We start from the raw sequence: 18,338 nt of genomic DNA, 5'->3' as shown, positions 1-18,338 counted from the left end.
TTTTTAAACTTAATGTCAAAAAAAAAGTTTAAAAGATGTTCAGTGTTCTGTAACGACTTGAAACGGAAATATTTCACAGCCTTTTTGAGTACGACTTTCGATTATTATCACTTTTTCCGTTGATCAATCATCAGAACGCAGACTATTCAAAGAGGAAGAAAAGTTAAACGATGTCTGATTTATTCTTCTCAGCTATTTCATATTTGCTAGATGAAATTAATTGTAATAGCATAGAATTAAGTACTTGGATGAGAAATCAGAAATTACATATGACAATGTTTACCAAAAACCCATCGTGAATGCGAAAAGACGAGTTTAGCTATGAATCGATGAATTCCTATATCTTCTTCACGGTAAGATTCTCATGATACAAACCAGAATTGTTTCATTTAGGGTTGATAAATATATATTTTTTAATGAAATCCAAAATATATCTAAACACGTACTAAAATAGAATATTAACCCTAAAATACGGTAGGAATTACAACACAAGAAAATCATTGGTATATCTTATTTATTTGTCAAACGCAAGACAATGAAAAATCATAAGCAGTTCAAAATACCATCAAAAACAATTTGTCATACATGTATACTATTGTTTTCATATTTGTGTAATTGCACAGTTTTGTTTTACATTATATTTTTTTTTTTTTTTCATTTTTAAATACACCTAGTAGTTTTAATATATGTCAATACGCATGGTTTTATCAAAACTCTAAAATTTGTCTTTCGCATAAGAATGCACCACGATTGTTATCATATAGATCATCCCATGTATAATTATCAATTTTCGTCATGCCGACGATTTCATATTCCTTGTAGGTTTCACTACCGGGCTGTGAAGGATGCCAATTGAAATAAGTCATAATCGACCCATTGTTATAGTACCAATTTTCGTCTCTTGTATAATGATGTCCTTGGGAAAAAATAAAATCTGTACTTTTGAACTTAAAGTGACCTGTAAAATTAAAATTTTAATAATTAATTAATATTTAGCATTCATGTGTAAGAGAATATCAAAGATAGAAAACAAATTCAAATATGACGACCTTTTGTCATCAACCAGTATAATTACAGTATGTATACTTTTAGCATAAGCGCATACACACACGAAACCGGCTGTTCCGCGTTACACCCAATTGAATTATACTACCAGGTATTCTCAATTTTTGATATCAAATTAAAACCGAGAGTTTACGTAGGCACGGATTCAGATACAATATAGTTATCTCTATTTTACAGCAAAATAAACAAATCAGTCCATTTCAATTAATCTTTCGTAGTACAATTGCACAAAACGAAATTTTTAAATGTAAATGTAAATACCAAGCTTTTTGTATCCCTTGGAATGCAATAAAATTACATTGAAAGAAAATATATAGCTGAAACAAATGCAATTTAAAACAATATTATTGAATTATATAATATTACCAATATAATCAAATGTGGGTAAAACGGAACATCCAAAACATGATCCTGTGTATAGGGCTTTCACGGTTAACAAAATTACCGAATTTGTCCTATTAGAATCGAAATAATTCATGGCAGTCGTAACGCTCAGGATAATATAATCGTGTGTAAATGCTTAACCCATGGTTAAATAAAAACTAATCTACGGCTGCCATGATTTATTTCTTAAATGTGCAACTGAACTATTAGAAAAAGAGTGATTGCCATTTTCAGGAGTTTTCTATTCTGACATTGGTTTGTAAATTGCAAACCTAAATTCGAGCGAGGTCTCCGTTTATTTGGAGGTGCGTGTTGCTTTGCATTTTGTATACAAATATTTATCTTTTGCTCGATTTCTGTTTTTGTTTTGCAATTGCATGATCAGTTTTATTTTGAGGACTGTTTTTGAATGCCCTTTTTGTATCTTACGCTTCCCTTTGAAAAGGGCGTTTCGATTTGGGAGAAAAAAAAATTATGTTGGTGAACAAAAATCGTTTAAGGAATCAGGAATAGGACAGTCAGGCCAAACTTCGGTTATGTTGTATAAAAAATGTCTTATACTGTCCATTAAATTCCAATTTTGTTTTATACTTTTTAAAAGTCGCAGGTATGTCCATCATCCCAGTTAAGAAGAAAGTTTTCCGGATGAGTTATTAGTAACTGTAAAATTTACATTCTTTATATAAACTAATGTAACAATCGAGTAAAAGGTACCTGAAATCAAGAGAAAATGTACAGAGTACTACCAATCATATGTCATGAAGGTTACACATGTTACACACTGTAAAGTGTTTGCAGGGAATAGCAAAGCTGGAAAAATAATTACTTGAAACAGAAAATACAAACCAAGAAATTTTTCTGCATACTGTTGTTTTTCTTCAGAATCAATTTTCATTAGTTCACCTCCTTCTTTAATACATGTAGGATCATATTCTGGGTACTTCCGGGAAATATGAGCCTCATGGAATTTGTAGCAAATTTCAAATTGTTCGCTGTACATATAACCAGATACTCTTGAACAGCGTTCTGATAAGGGAAACATATTTCATATTAAAACATTTAATTAGTTATACATTAGTTACGTTATAGTAATACTAAGACTAACAAAAAAAACAAACATAATGATAACAAAGGTGGAAAGTTCAAACAGAAATTATAAAACTCGACGGGTATACTTTTCAAAATAATATTTAGTTAATATCTTGATAATTCAACAATTGGATTAGTAAGCAATTTACAAACATACTTTAATTAAATAAAGATGCAGGTACAATTGTAATCAACCTGAACATTCTGCGAATATCAAAAAAGGGTACTTGGCAATCTATCGCTGTTTTAAAGTCTTGATTGCAACTTCTTTGAAGAGAAAAGCTTTTCTTTTTGTTGTCTATATACTCTTTATTGTGTATGTTAAATTACATGGAAATTATAGTGTGTAAACATTTTCTACATAAAGAAATGCATGTAAGTCAGGAATGTGACAGTTGTTTTCCATTCGATTTGTCTGACGTGTTTGGGCTTTTGGTTTTGCTAAATGATCAAAGGCTTTCCGTGATGATTTTTCCTTGCAGTTCATTGTTTCACTTGCTTAATTGGTGTCTACCCGAACAAATAAGTGCTTGGTTTCTAAAATATCCTATATGTATATATGTATGTATTAACTCGCTAACAGTATAACAATGATTCACTTTGAATGTATACGAACTATTCCTTTGACACATTGTTATTGTGTGATTTGGCTTTTGAAAATGTGACTATGATCAGAACTCTAGTTGAGCAGTTGACATAAAAACCAAAGTAAAAATAACAATGTTGAAACAGATTTTTGTACTGATTTGATAATGATAATATTATTTATATTTCCTGAAGTTAATTTTGTCATTATTATATTAGAAAATATTGGCAAAGGTATTGTGCATAGATTACTATCTAAAAACTATAGTTGTAATAAAGATTGAGAACAATCTTAAAACTTTAGAAAAGGGTTCTGAATTTACGTTCAAGAATTTCGTAATGTTGCATCTTCGGAGTTTGTCATGGTCGACTGAGATAGTTCATAATGACTTATCCAGAGAACAATTATTAGGAAAACCATTTTATATTCTAAAAAGTTATCTTGGTAGAGTAAAATATTTACTGTTACTTGAACTATCAGATTATACTCTGATATATAATTTCTAAATGATTTGTATATTTACAAATAATTGAATTGCCAATTAATTTTTTTCCCTAGATTTACATTTCGATAGACTATGTTGCCGAACTACTTTCACTGCCTATGTAAACACTTTGCCGATTTCCGATTCTTGACTGAATAGGATTGCCAGTTTTCATGCTGCAGGTATTTGGTTCTCTCCTGACATTTCGATTTCCTTCTTCAATATAAATTGATCTTCACAAAATAGCCTATAGTGCTGTTAGTTGCGTTAAACACCAAATATTCAATCAATCAAACGACTATATATATATATATATATAGTAGTATACTACATTGACATTTGTCTTCGAATTGACGCAAATCATGACCATTTAAAGGTTTTTATTTAATACATATGTAGAGGCATTTACTGTCTTTATTTGTAAGTTTTAAATTTGAATCTTACCTTTTGAATTGATTAGATAATAACTCCATCCAGTAACATTGTGCTCTAATAACGAATGTTTCTCCTCGGAACCACTGTATGTGGCTCTGCATTCCCTCGACGCTTTGTTGTAAAATATCGACATACATCGATTAACAGTAGCACAGCGTGTTGCACATTCAAAAAGGTCTCCATGAGCCACCAAAGGAACGGGTTCGTAAATGAACAAGTCTTTTATGAATATTTGTTTTTCTGCTTTTTTGACGCGTATGTCTGTCAAAAACGAAGAGCTAAATAAAATAAAGAATGAGAATAAAAAAACTTTGCTTATTAACATTGTTTCATTTTTCCCCTAATAGACAAATCAATTGCAAAAACAATGTATTAATTCAGAGACAGAAAAGATACCACCGAGAATATTTATAGAAATGTCATTTTGAACGTTTAAAGTTTTTGAAAAATCGTCATGAAATGGTAATACCGAGTTATGCAATCGCATATATTCTTTTTGTTTTTTTACTTTTTTTAAGATCATAGAGATCATACTATACTTCGTGTCCTATGAAAAATATTTAACGTCGTTCTCTGGTTGGATGTTTTGATATTTTTGAAATTCTGAATGAAATACTCCTCCTTATTTAAAAAAAAGCCTGACGTAAGAATCGTTACAGCAATGTTTCTGGTCAATTATATAAAACTTCAGATATTCTTAAAATTAAAAAAAAAAACAAAACAATGTATTGCAAATTTTGTTTTTCTTCTCAACGTGAAACACTTTCTACATGAAAGGAAGGTTATATTAAAGGATCACTCTGATTCGAACAAAAAATTCTCTGAAACTGATATTATCAAGATGCTTGATTTCTTGATTGACAACATATTTGTTACGTTCGGAGGACGTATTTTTCAACAGACTGTCGGCATTCCAATGGGAACAAACTGTGCCCCTCTACTTGCCGACTTGTTTCTTTATTATTATGAGGCTGACTTCATGCAGGAACTTAAGATAAGAAGTTAGCACTATCCTTTAACTCTACGTTTCGCTATATAGATGATGTTCTTTCACTAAATAATTCAAAATTTGGTGACTATGTGGAACGCATCTATCCAATCGAGCTAGAGATAAAGGATACTACAGATACAGTTAAGTCGGCCTCATATCTTGACTTACATCTAGAAATTGACAATGAGGGTCGGTTGAAAACAAAACTTTACGACAAAAGAGATGATTTCAGCTTTCCAATTGTGAACTTTCCATTTCTAAGTAGCAACATTCCAGCAGCACCTGCATACGGGGTATATATCTCCCAATTGATACGATATTCCCGTGCTTGCATTTCCTATCATGATTTTCTTGATAGAGGGTTGCTGCTCACAAGGAAGCTATTAAACCAAGAGTTCCAAATGGTGAAGTTGAAATCATCCCTTCGTAAATTTTACGGACGCCATCACGAGTTGGTTGACCGTTATGGAATAACCGTATCACAAATGATATCGGATATGTTCCTTACGTCGTAACTACAATCCCCTTCCCTTTCCTGAATGTGACCTACCGAATTAGACTATTTACCGGATTTGTTATCACATAAGCAACACGACGGGTGCCGCATGTGGAGCAGGATCTGCTTACCCTTCCGGAGCACCTGAGATCACCCCTAGTTTTTGGTGGGGTTCGTGTTGTTTATTCTTTAGTTTTCTATGTTGTGTCATGTGTACTATTGTTTTTCTGTTTGTCTTTTTCATTTTTAGCCATGGCGTTGTCAGTTTGTTTTAGATTTATGAGTTTGACTGTCCCTTTGGTATCTTTCGTCCCTCTTTTATATTAGATATTTGATGTTATAATTCAGTAACAGTTTCAGTAAATCGATACCTTTGACAATGTTGATGTTATACAACATTAGATAAAATTTAGAACGGAATTGAGAATTAGATGCATGTATCAAGTTACCAGAAGAATTATGCGGCGATAAAATAAAACTTGATGGACTATTTTACAGTTATTTTCATAATTAACATGATAATTTATGTAAATTTAAAGCCGTTCAGAATTATAAAAAACTACACTAGGTCGAACCACATACGCTTTTATTGCCCGATGTCAAATTGGTCGTAATTGATAGATCTGTCCAATTGTTTTGGTTTTAACAGAAACGCGATATGACTAACGGGGACACAAAACTTAGTAAGTCGCCAAATCAATTAAATTGTCAACGTTACAGTTTGGAATCTTATTTCCTAGATAATTCAAAGATCTATAAAAAAAAAAAAACTTCATACAAAACTAAAGACTGAGCAACACGAACCCCACAAAAATCTGGGGGATCTCAGATGCACCAGAATTTTAATCAGATCCTGCTTCACATGTGACATTAAAAATCATCTCAGTAGAATAGTTGTTGACTTAATATTGCAGCGTGATGAGGTGTCGTATTTTGTGCAGAAGGTCTCATCATGGATTTATAATGAAGAACAGTAACAAAAGCGCTGTTCTTTCTTTTTGTCTTATGATTCATGTTTTGTTTTCGTTTTGGTTTTTTTTTTTTGGGGGGGGGGGGGGGGGGGGGGGGGTAATTGTGAAGATGGGTTGTTGTCTCAATAACAAATACCTTTATTGTTGTTTCTTTGACAACATATTTTATCAGAGAGATCATTACATTGAAGTATGCTGAGAATATCTTTTGTAACAGATTTAATAATCAAAACTTGAAATAAAATTCAAATTTTAAATTGCATGTGATGTTTATTTAATTTGATAATAGTAAATGAGAATCAAGCTGCACAAAATACAATTGCCTCAACATTATTCATCGTTAACAATATATTTTTTCTCATAATTGAATCGTTCAGAAAAAATAAGTTCAAGACAAGTGACAATTAATAACATACAAAACGCAATATACATAAAACTAAACAAAATACAAATAAAGTATATTTTTCTGCGTTTCGTAGTATAGTAGAAAAATAATGTATTGTACGGTTCATCAAGACTAAGTGTAGTCACGTGTTCAGAATGACCAATGGTCAAGGTTTTTTAAGGTCTTCATTCTAGCCGTGGACGTTCGATAGTAAACCACAAATTACAAGTGTATATAATTATATATAAGTATGTTATAAGCAGTGGCTGTTTATTTTTGTATTTGTTTTTTTTAAGCGCTGGACTTGACGCTTTCTCTGGAAGTGGTGTCGGCATTACATCGAGTCACAGGTTTCCATGAATTAAGTTATTGTTTATGGTTTTTCCTGGGTGGCAATTCATCACTAATGACGGAGATGAAGATCCAAGGAATAGAATCTTTTATATTGTTTATGAAACAGACAAATCTGTTAGTCTAATTTATCATTTTCGATTGATGTATTGTAATAAATAGAGAATATCATATAGCTTTTTCAATATCGCATCCGTATCAACCCGAGACACCAATATAATCCCAAGAGCTCTGCTCGAGGGATTATATTGGTTGAGGGTTGATATGGTGTGTGATATTGAAAAAGCCATATCATATACACTTTATTATATACATATACCTCAAGTAGATGTTTTTTATGTAACATGACGTCATACAGATTATAGGTTTGACATGACGTCACACAGATTAGGGATTTGAAAGCCTTTGCAACAGTGAATGCAATCGATGACGTGACGTCATACAGATTAAAGGTGTGATAAAGCTTTTGCAACCGTGCTGATATCGATATCATCACGGGTGGCTGATACAGCACGCTTGCCAATGATTGTATAACACATACAATTTATCTGTATTTACTACTAAGTATATAATGAATATATATATTGTCACATAATGTCAGATAATATCATATTAAATGCCGGCTAGTTCGTCCGTACGGCAAATGCAACATATATTTGTTGAGTTATTATTTAGATTTATATAGTTTGAAGTATAGTTCAATTTGTATTTGGTATACTGGTCAGTCAACATTGAGTATGTTTGGCATATCTAGTTTGGTGTAGTAAATACACTAATATATATGTGTGGAAAACAGGAGTCGTGAAGAATGAAACAAAATACACTGGAAACTATTGCATAGTTTTGTCATATACACAGAGGACAATCTTTCCCTAAACCACACCATTTTCGAAAACAACTTTCATGAAAAATGTGATTACAAATCCTCATGCGTAAGTTACCTAAAGAATTAAGTGGTAAAGGACATAAACATACTGAGCAATTATCACCATTTTTCACGAGTCGACTGTCCCATTTACACGGCCTCCATGCGAGACGGCTCATTTTAGATTCTCTTTGTTTTAACATATCCCATGCTTGTTGCCCTTGACTGTAAACATATACAATTGTGAAAATCGCAAGTATAGATCCAGACAGGATTGATGTTACTAGTATACTTGAAACACACCAAAGCAAAAACGAAATACCATAAAAGATATGGAAAAATAGAGACAGCCCTAAGACACATTTCTTAGCTCGTTCAAAGTTCGATTTGAAAAGAGAAAATCGCAAAATACAATGCATTGACAGAGAAGAAATAACCTGAATTGTTGTAAGAATCAAACTCATGAAATATACTCTCGTCCACCATACTGATAAAACATTCATCTCCTCGTTAAGGCTGGAAAAAAGAAATATCGGAACTAGCCCCAATACCCCAAAGAAAACATAAATCATCCACTGCTTTCGAGTCATTCCTTTACTAGCAATTAATTCCATTAAAACAGGCTCTGCAAGATTATGCATATCATTCAAGATATTAGAAACGATCATAAGCACGCCTGCTATTAAATATTGGTCCTGATTATGAGTATCCATTTCAGAAGATTGTACCAACAGGAAGACCATAATCCATATGTCAGCTAAACATGGGTTTTCTATTCTAATTCGAATTCCTCTAAATCCTCGTAAATAAAATATGCAAGCAGCTATGACAGCTCTTGAAAAAACGAATACACAAATGATGAAGCAACCAATTCCTACCCATGATTTACAGAAAATACTAACAGTTAACTGAATATGTCTTATAACCAACGAGTTTGGGTCATATGTAATCAATCCAGTGAATATGATGTTAAACATAGAATAAAAGAAAATAGAAAGTAAAGTTTCCCTGTACTGAGATTGTGAAAATCTTTTTATATCAAAAGATTCCAGTCCTTGAAAATTTGTTGATTCGTCTAATCTGGCGAGACATTGAACAAAATACCAACCAGTACGAAGTAGAAACCAGAAATATGACAACGGAGCTGATTCTGTATAAAGAAAAGCAGAAATCAACACGCTTTTTATGTATCCATAAATATTGAAAGTGTTGAGATAAACCCATGCTAAAACCGCTTGCAATACCAATAATACGGTTACCTTTAGATTGACACCAGGGGAAGTTATGTACTTAACAGGGAACAAGTAGAGTATTAAAACATGCAAGGTTATTGTAACTGTTAACCAGAAAATCATTTTAGATCTGTGTTCAGCAGCAAATCTGAAAATTAGAATGCCTACATACAAACATGCAAGTACAATCATCATCATAGCGTAGGTAGACACATTTAACGAATTGTTGCTTTGAACATTACAAATAGAATTATTCAAAAAGTACACCCAGTCTGACTTCATCCAAACAATCTTCAGAGGACATTTCATTATTAACATCAGTTCCTTGTCAGAAGAGGAGTTGTTGTTCGTTATATAATGCTTCAAGAAATGGTAGTCCATATTCATTATCATAAAACATGATCCATACCTAAAACATCTGTCTGTAATGGTTGTTGGTAAAACGAGAAGAGAGCATAAAATTGGCAGACCTGAAAAAGAATAAAGGTTAAAGCATAAGAAAACAATTTCTGTCCTTTTTGAAAACATTTATCAAACTACACTCCGATATAGCTGTTAACGACAAATATTTTAGGTTGAAATTCGCTTCAACTTTAATTTTTTGGTGGGTAAGGTTAAAAAAGGGAGAAAGGGTGGGGGTGATGTTATAGACAATTTATTTTTTTCAAATTTAAAAAATAAAACAATCTATTTTCTTAAAAACCCGCGCAATGCACTTGAAATTAAACAACAAACAATATGGAATTTACTGGTTTCATAATTTCCGATTGAAAAAAACTATTTTCGCTTCCCTTTTTTCATACATTTTTACGCTACATTGAATATTACTATAGTAGTGAATGGAACGGGGAATGTGTCAAAGAGACATGCATCAACCCGACAAAAGAGCAGAAATCAGCACAAGGCCACCAATTGGTCTTCATTGCATCGAGAATATTCTGAACCCAGCTAGGGGTTTTAGCTGTCCCCATAATAATAATGCATAATTGTTCAACAAAAATTCGAAAAATACTGCTTTACTTGGTTTGGTGCTTTTCATTCATTTTACGTTCGCTGTATCCAAAACGTATGGTACTATTCCCTAATGAAGGTTTTGACAGTGTGTATTGGTTTTTACACGCCCGTCAAAATTTTGACGGGACGTATTATGGTATGTGTCCGTCCGTCTGTCTGTCTGTCTGTCTGTCTGTCCGTCCGTCTGTCCGTCTGTCTGTCCGGCGTAAACATGTCGCACCGTAACTTGAGAACGACTTATCTAAATTTCATGAAATAGTTGTTTTTTATGATGGTCAAATGATCTGTATACTTTTTGGTGAAAATAAGCGCATGGTCAACGCCTTTACACCCCTATGAAGTTACACATAAAAAGCATTCAATACTTATTACTACATTTTTTTTAGCTGGGATCATAAAAACATGATTTCTATCAAGTTTTTTTTATTTACCTGTGCACTTTATTGTGGGACCTCGTGTCATCTTCATTGTGTAATAGACTTAAGGACGAAGCTTCTTAATGGAGTTCACCACGGCTACATATACTAGTAGTCTAGGTAGACTTTGCCTTAGATGTTATAGTCAAAGTAGTAATTATATAAGATACATGTTGAATTTGAGTTTTCATCCGGATTTTTATATTTTTTCCGGACAAACGAATCAGCAGTAAGAAAGCGGCGACTATAAATGATTATCCTCCCTACATATTTTCGTTAGCTAGTTTGAATTTGTCGTTTTTGTTTTGTTTTTATTGCTTTTTGACTTTTTAAAAAACATTTGGATTTCTAATATTTGATGTTTAACATCACTGATGAACAAGTGTGCAATTAACTATTCAATGGTATTTTGGAGGTTTATAGTGTTTAAAAATTAACGCTTCCTTAAAAATTGTGTTATTGTGTTACTGACATACCAATATAGTCATATACAGTTTGTCCTTGGTCTGGATACAGATGTTGTAATCTTGTTTTAGTGTCCATTGCATACAGCAAGGCTATTCGATAATAGATTCCTGTGAGAAAAGTCATTGCCGCTTCCAATTTTCTGGTTTTGTAATATCAAATCTGGCTGAGCAACAATGAACTAGTATGGAAATATTAAATTTGCATTGGTAGATCTTGGTAAGCTGAAATAAAATATAAAAATAAACCATGATGGGTGGAACTTCTAACAAACAATTTGGATCAAAGAGCAAATGCCTACTTTACTGGCAATGGTTAAATTTGTGATGAGTGTTTAAGATCATGTTTTACTAACGATTTAACATAAACTTAACAATATCAAGATTCATTAATAAGGTTATGGTAGTATGTTTAACCCACCAGACGATTATGTACACCTCAAAATAAATCCATACACACCATATGGTATTCCGTATTAAACAGAAAAACTTAAAATTTACAGATGAACCATGGAATAAGTTCAAGGTCAGATAAACTCTAATAGACAGACATGTATACCTTGCAACTAGTCCATACACAATATATAGTTGACCTAATGCTCTTTAGTATAGTATCTGAAACACATACATAATCCCGAAACTTAACATCGACTATTGAACCATGATAATGGGGTCAAGATCAGATGAACTATGGGAGAGATCCGTTTGCGCCAAATATGCGTCCATTTGCGACATAACTTTTTTCTCTCAAATGCTACGTTTCCGCCACATGTTTTAAAATTGCATGGTATCATTTGCGCCAGTTAGAAGAAAAATTACTTCCCTACTCCATTTTTCGGACTTGAAACCGGTAGTTTACACGCATTGGCGGATCCAGGGGGGGGGTCCGGTGGTTGGAACCCCCCTTTTTTTGGGCCGATCAATGCATTTGAATGGGGAAATATAGTTGGAGCCCCCCTTTGTCCTGGGTTGGGACCCCCCTTTTTTTAAATGGCTGGATCCGCCCCTGTACACGGCAACTGTTTCTTTTTCTGAAACATATCTTTTTCCTACTGCTGCTGCATGGGAACTTCCCAATTTAGTGTATCTAGTAGCTTCTAACTTCACTATATTATCCAAAAACACAAATATTGAAGGATGAAATGCATAAAACAGTTCATAACAAGTGAAACTGTGAGCTACTGCTCACTGATGATACCCCCGCCGCAAGTGGATAATATTAATAGTGTAAAAATATGCAAGTGTTCGGTAAACAGGAAGTTGTCGAGTGATGAATCTGAAAACGCATCACACGGTATAGCTGACTTATAAAAATCCTGAAACCAAATTTCAGAAATCCTTGTATTGTAGTTCCTGAGAAAAATGTGACGAAAATTTTAAACTGTGAGCTACTGCTCACTGATGATACCCCCGCCGCAAGTGGATAATATTAATAGTGTAAAAATATGCAAGTGTTCGGTAAACAGGAAGTTGTCGAGTGATGAATCTGAAAACGCATCACACGGTATAGCTGACTTATAAAAATCCTGAAACCAAATTTCAGAAATCCTTGTATTGTAGTTCCTGAGAAAAATGTGACGAAAATTTTTAACTTGGTTATCATGTGTAAAATCATACAAGTGTTCGGTAAACAGGAAGTAGTCGAGTGATGAATCTGAAAACGCATCACACGGTATAGCTGACTTATATAAATCCTGAAACCAAATTTCAGAAATCCTTGTATTGTAGTTCCTGAGAAAAATGTGACGAAAATTTTCAACTTGGCTATCATGTGTAAAATCATACAAGTGTTCGGTAAACAGGAAGTTGTCGAGTGATGAATCTGAAAACGCATCACACGGTATAGCTGACTTATATAAATCCTGAAACCAAATTTCAGAAATCCTTGTATTGTAGTTCCTGAGTAAAATGTGACGAAAATTTTCAACTTGGCTATCATGTGTAAAATCAGACAAGTGTTCGGTAAACAGGAAGTTGTCAAGTGATGAATCTGAAAACGCATCACACGGTATGGCTGACATATATAAATGTTGATACCAAATTACAGAAAGGGTGGATGTGTAGTTCCTGAGAAAAATGTGACGAAAGTTTCATGGGACGGACTGACTGACGGACGGACGGACTGATGGACGGACGGACTGACAGACAGAGGTAAAACAGTATACCCCCCCTTTTTTAAAGCGGGGGTATAATAATCCTAATTAATAGTAATAAAGCCCATACGCATGTTTTGAACAAAGCACTGTGTCATGAACATATGCTACTAAAACATAATCAGCAAAAGCTTCTATTTTCTTCTCTTTTGGCACATTTCTATTAAATATACAGCAAAGCAATCAGTTTTATTCTATCTCTGTACGTTGACTGTCTAACGCACTTTAAGCCATTTCTCTTCAGATGCTCATCTTCATGGTGAAATATCTCAAAACATATGATACTTTTTAAGCCAAAAATAAGAATGGTAAAATTTGAGAAAGGAAATGGGGAATGTGTCAAAGCGACAACAACCCAACCATAGAGCAGACAACAGCCGAAGGTCACCAATTAATATTTATGATAAACATGTATACAGGTAAATTGGCGCAAATGACTTCCAAATATTGGCGCATTGATACATTTGGAAAACAAAATTTGGCGCAAATGATACCCCTGAAAAAACAGTAATTGGCGCAAACGGACTGCTGCCTGAACTATGACAGTAGATCATGTGCACCTTACAATTATTACATTCACTGCCGAACAAAGTTAAACTACTGCTTACAGTATTTGAGAATCAAGCGTAAAAAGAAAACTTCACTAAGAAAGTAAAGTCAATGTCAGATCAATCCTGACTGACGGGAAATCATCCAGTAACCAAAAAAAAAGTTCAGTTTCTGATTATGATCGATTATAGTATCCGAGAAATGTACCTAGTCACGATAATACTGATACCCATCGCATTCCGAGAGTTTCGACGATGTCCACAAGAAAAATATGACGTTGATTGTTCACACAACAAATTATATTATCATCGTTTAACTTGTGTGCCAAACTTGTGTTAAACCGCTAAGTATGATAGTGCCATGGAAGTGTATGGAAGGACTGTAAGGTATACATGTCCAACTGGCAGGTGTCATCTGACCTTGACCTCATTTTCATGGTTCAGTGGTTATAGTTAAGTTTTTGTGTTTCGGTCTGTTTTTCTCATACTTCATGCAATAGGTCTACTATATTTGTTGTATGGAATGATTGTAAGGTGTACATGTCTAGCGGGCAGATGTCATCTGACCTTGACCTCATTTTCATGGTTCAGTGGTTATAGTTAAGTTTTTGTGTTTTGGTCTGTTTTTCATACTTTATGCAATAGGTTTACTATATTTGTTGTATGGAATGATTGTAAGGTGTACATGTCTAGCGGGCAGATGTCATCTGACCTTGACCTCATTTTCATGGTTCAGTGGTCAAAGTTAAGTTTTTGAGTTTTGGTCTTTTTATCTAATACTATATGTCATAGGTCAACTATATTTTGTGTATGGAAATATTTTATGATCTATATGTCAGTCGTGCAGGTTTTATTTGACCTTGACCTGGTTTTCAAGGTTCATTGCTCAGTGTTAAGTTTTTGTGTTTTGGTCTATTTTCTTAAACCATAAGCAATAGGTCAACTATATTTGTTGTATGGAAGCATTGCAGTGGCGGATCCAGAGGGGGGGTTCCGGGGGTCCGCACCCCCCCTTTATTTTGGCCGATCAATGCATTTGAATCGGGACATATGTTTGGCACCCCCCCCCCCCCCTGCACCCCCCTTTGCCCTGGGCTAGCACCCCCCCTTTCGAAAATTCCTGCATCCGCCACTGCATTGTTAGCTGTACATGTCTACCTGGCATATGGTTCAACTGACCTTGACCTCATTTTCATTGTTCATGTTAAGTCTATGTGACAGTTGTAATAAAGCTTTAGATTAAGGAGTATCAACATAATATCAATGATTAGTAAAGAAGGCGAGACATTTCTGTGTGTGCACTCTTGTTTAAATATTCCATGTGTAATGGCAGTGTTAACATTCAGAGTTTGAATTTATTAGAATAGTAAATTTAACATTTAAGAGAAAGCTGTACTTGTCACAAAGCTGCCACCAAAAAATAGCGACATTGCTTTAATCTACAATTTTCTATGACAATGATAAATGTTCATTAAGAAGAGCAAATTTTTATCTTTTATTCATCATATTTGATTTTCAACCATATTTGTCAGGGTTCTCCAAGGAAAATATGTGCAAAAGCAGAAACATGTAAATACTTTAATTTTATATAACAGGTAACAGGTTATTTACCGAGCGCTGGATTGGGTACATGCGTTCTAATAGGGTAATTTCATCTCTTAGAACACATTGTTACCACAAGAGACATGGACAAAATTGAAAATCCTTTTCTAAAAGGTGCAACGTACAACAAACGTATTAAAAGTGAATAGGTAACATGGTATTAACAGAGCGCTTGAACTGGTGCATGCGCGCTAATAGGGTCATTTCATCTCTTAGAAAACATTATTACCACCAGAGATATGAACTTAATTGAAAATCCTTTTCTAAAAGGTTCTACGTACAACAAACGTATTATAAGTGAATAGGTAACAGGGTATTAACCGAGCGCTGGAACGGGTACATGCGCGCTAATAGGGTAATTTCATTTTTTAAAACACATTGTTACCATCAAAGACACGGACACAATTGAAAATCCTTTTCTAAAAGGTGCAACGTACAACAAACGAATTATCAGTGAATAGGTAACGAATAGGTAACAGGTTAATTACCGAGCGCTGGAACGGGTACATGGGCGCTAATAGGGTCATTTCATCTCTAAGAACACGTTGTTACACCAAGAGACATGGGCACAATTGAATTTTTTTTTTAAAAGGTGCAACGTACAACAAACGTATTATAAGTGAATAAGTAACAGGGTATTAACCGAGCACTGGAACGGTTGCAATCGCGCTTATAGGGTCATTTCATCTGTAAGAACACATTGTTACCACCAGAGACATGAACACAATTGAAAAACGATTTAATTCAAAGTGCAACCGTATACTCCGCGCATTAAAAACGAAGAAGTAACAGATGTGCATATAGAGAAAAAGTATGTGCATATAAAGTAAACTATGTGCATATAGAGAACAAGTATGTGCGTATAGAGAAAAAGTATGTGCATATATAGTAAAACTATGTGCATATATAGAAAAACTATGTGCATATAAAGTAAACTATGTGCATATAAAGTAAACTATGTGCATATAGAGAAAAAGTATGTGCATATATAGAAAAACTATGTGCATATATTGAAAAGTATAAGCGTATCTAAAAACAAGTACACATAAGGCAGCTACGGCGTTCCATATACAGTAGTTGTCGTTTGTTTATGTAGTTCAGACGTGTTTCTCGTTTTATATATAGATAAGACCGTTGGTTTTCCCGTTTGAATGGTTTTACATTACTAATTTTTAGGGCCCTTTATAGCTTGCTGTTCGGTGTGAGCCAAGGCTCCGTGTTTAAGGTCGTATCCTGACCTATTATGGTTTACTTTTATAAATTGTTATTTGGATGAAGAGTTGTCTCATTGGCACTCATACCACATCTTCCTATATCTATATATCTTTGTTCTATTACCATTGTTGGTTCAAAAGTTTATAAAATGAAAGCTTATTATATAGTGAGATATAAACGATAAGATATAATAAATATATACGTATAAGCAATTATTACACATACCGTTCGAGGGGTACTACATAATATACTGGTCCTTGTTCGGGTACATGGTTGCTACAACTTGAGTTTAAATATATATTCTAATGCATTTTGGTGTCCTGAAAATTTTCATGACGTTCATACCTTTCCGTGTATACAAGGTAAAAATACGTGTATTCAAATTAATTTTGGAAACTGGTAAACCCGAAACAAAGACTTTGTACAGATTTAAATGCAATGTTTACAGTAAATGATTAGAATAGTATTTTACTTTCATTTTCGTTTTTGAAAAGTGCAATTTGTCTCTGTTGAGTTGGAATACACATTCATAAAACAAAAAACAAAAAAAACAATATTAAAACTGAAAAGGCAGATGTCTCAACTGTTCATCAATTTAGGCTAGAACATCAAACCTTGTTACTTAATAGTTATGTATCAGAAAACAAAAAGCGTTCACAATGACTCCCCAAAATTACGCAATCATAAATGTTTAAATATAATAATTATTCAAATGTCATTTTTAATTCTATTTGTAAAGACTTTTTAAGTCATTATTATTCAATAACATGGGGACTGGAAATAAAACCATTTTGCAATGAAATTGCAAGGATTTATAAATAACTATAAAAAATGTAGGTATTTCAAAGTTAGCTCTAATTATACTTCAAAATAGTTGGCCCAAATCAACTGAATACATTTATGATCATTGTCAGAAGGCTCTTACGGAGCGATTTGTTTCTCAAGTTGGGGGTCTCAACGTATACAGGTGATAATTTCGTCTCGGCAGTAACTAACTGTTACTCTGAGTGCTTACCCCCTCCTCATCGTATGGAGTTTACATATCTAAAATACATTGGTATAATGATTACACTCATACATTTTTACCCAATAGTGAATTCATTAGCATGGCTTATAAATTTAAAAGTCTACTCCAACAGAGTTATCAGAGAAGAATGATAAAATAGCCAATTTTTACGGTCACCACCACGAATTGGTTAATGAATACGATATATGTCTCAGCAGGGACAATCTATACTAACTAGTATAAAAAGTCCCTGGTCTCAGTCTTAACAAATCTTCAGATGACTTCGAAGTCGACTTATCAGTAATTTTACAGATTGTGTTCCATTTCGTGTAATCTGCTTAAACAAGTCTTAGAGTATACACTGAAATGTCTCGACATTAACTGAATTGTTTGAATGTGTTTCATAAAAGGAAGTTAAAATAATATTGAACTATTTACCAATGAACCATGTATAGAGATCAAATGTTTGCGACTCTTGTCAAACATGTCTGAATTTAGTGATTGCCCTTGTACCTTGGATAGAAAAAAATATGTGCAATGCGGGGGACATTGGGACTTGTACTTTTATTATGGTCCCTGCGCAGGG

General features: G+C 33.7%; 1 long non-coding RNA gene across 2 annotated transcripts; it reads right to left on the bottom strand.

The window, feature by feature from the left end:
- Positions 1 to 496: 496 nt before the first annotated feature.
- On the bottom strand, positions 497 to 17,259 carry LOC143082846 (uncharacterized). 2 transcript variants are annotated; one of them, XR_012980486.1, is made up of 5 exons: positions 16,972 to 17,259; positions 11,241 to 11,453; positions 4,053 to 4,304; positions 2,296 to 2,475; positions 497 to 958 (listed from the first exon to the last, which is right to left on the bottom strand). It is a non-coding gene; the product is annotated as an uncharacterized LOC143082846 (long non-coding RNA). The 2 variants fall into 2 exon arrangements; XR_012980485.1 differs by lacking the exons at positions 497 to 958; positions 2,296 to 2,475; positions 4,053 to 4,304 and adding an exon at positions 6,708 to 9,804 and having other exon boundaries at positions 16,972 to 17,240.
- Between the last annotated feature and the right edge of the window lie 1,079 nt (positions 17,260 to 18,338).

The sequence above is a fragment of the Mytilus galloprovincialis genome, chromosome 7 (assembly GCF_965363235.1).
Source record: "Mytilus galloprovincialis chromosome 7, xbMytGall1.hap1.1, whole genome shotgun sequence".
NCBI lineage: Eukaryota > Metazoa > Mollusca > Bivalvia > Mytilida > Mytilidae > Mytilus > Mytilus galloprovincialis.
This window is presented reverse-complemented; position numbering and strand designations above follow the sequence as displayed.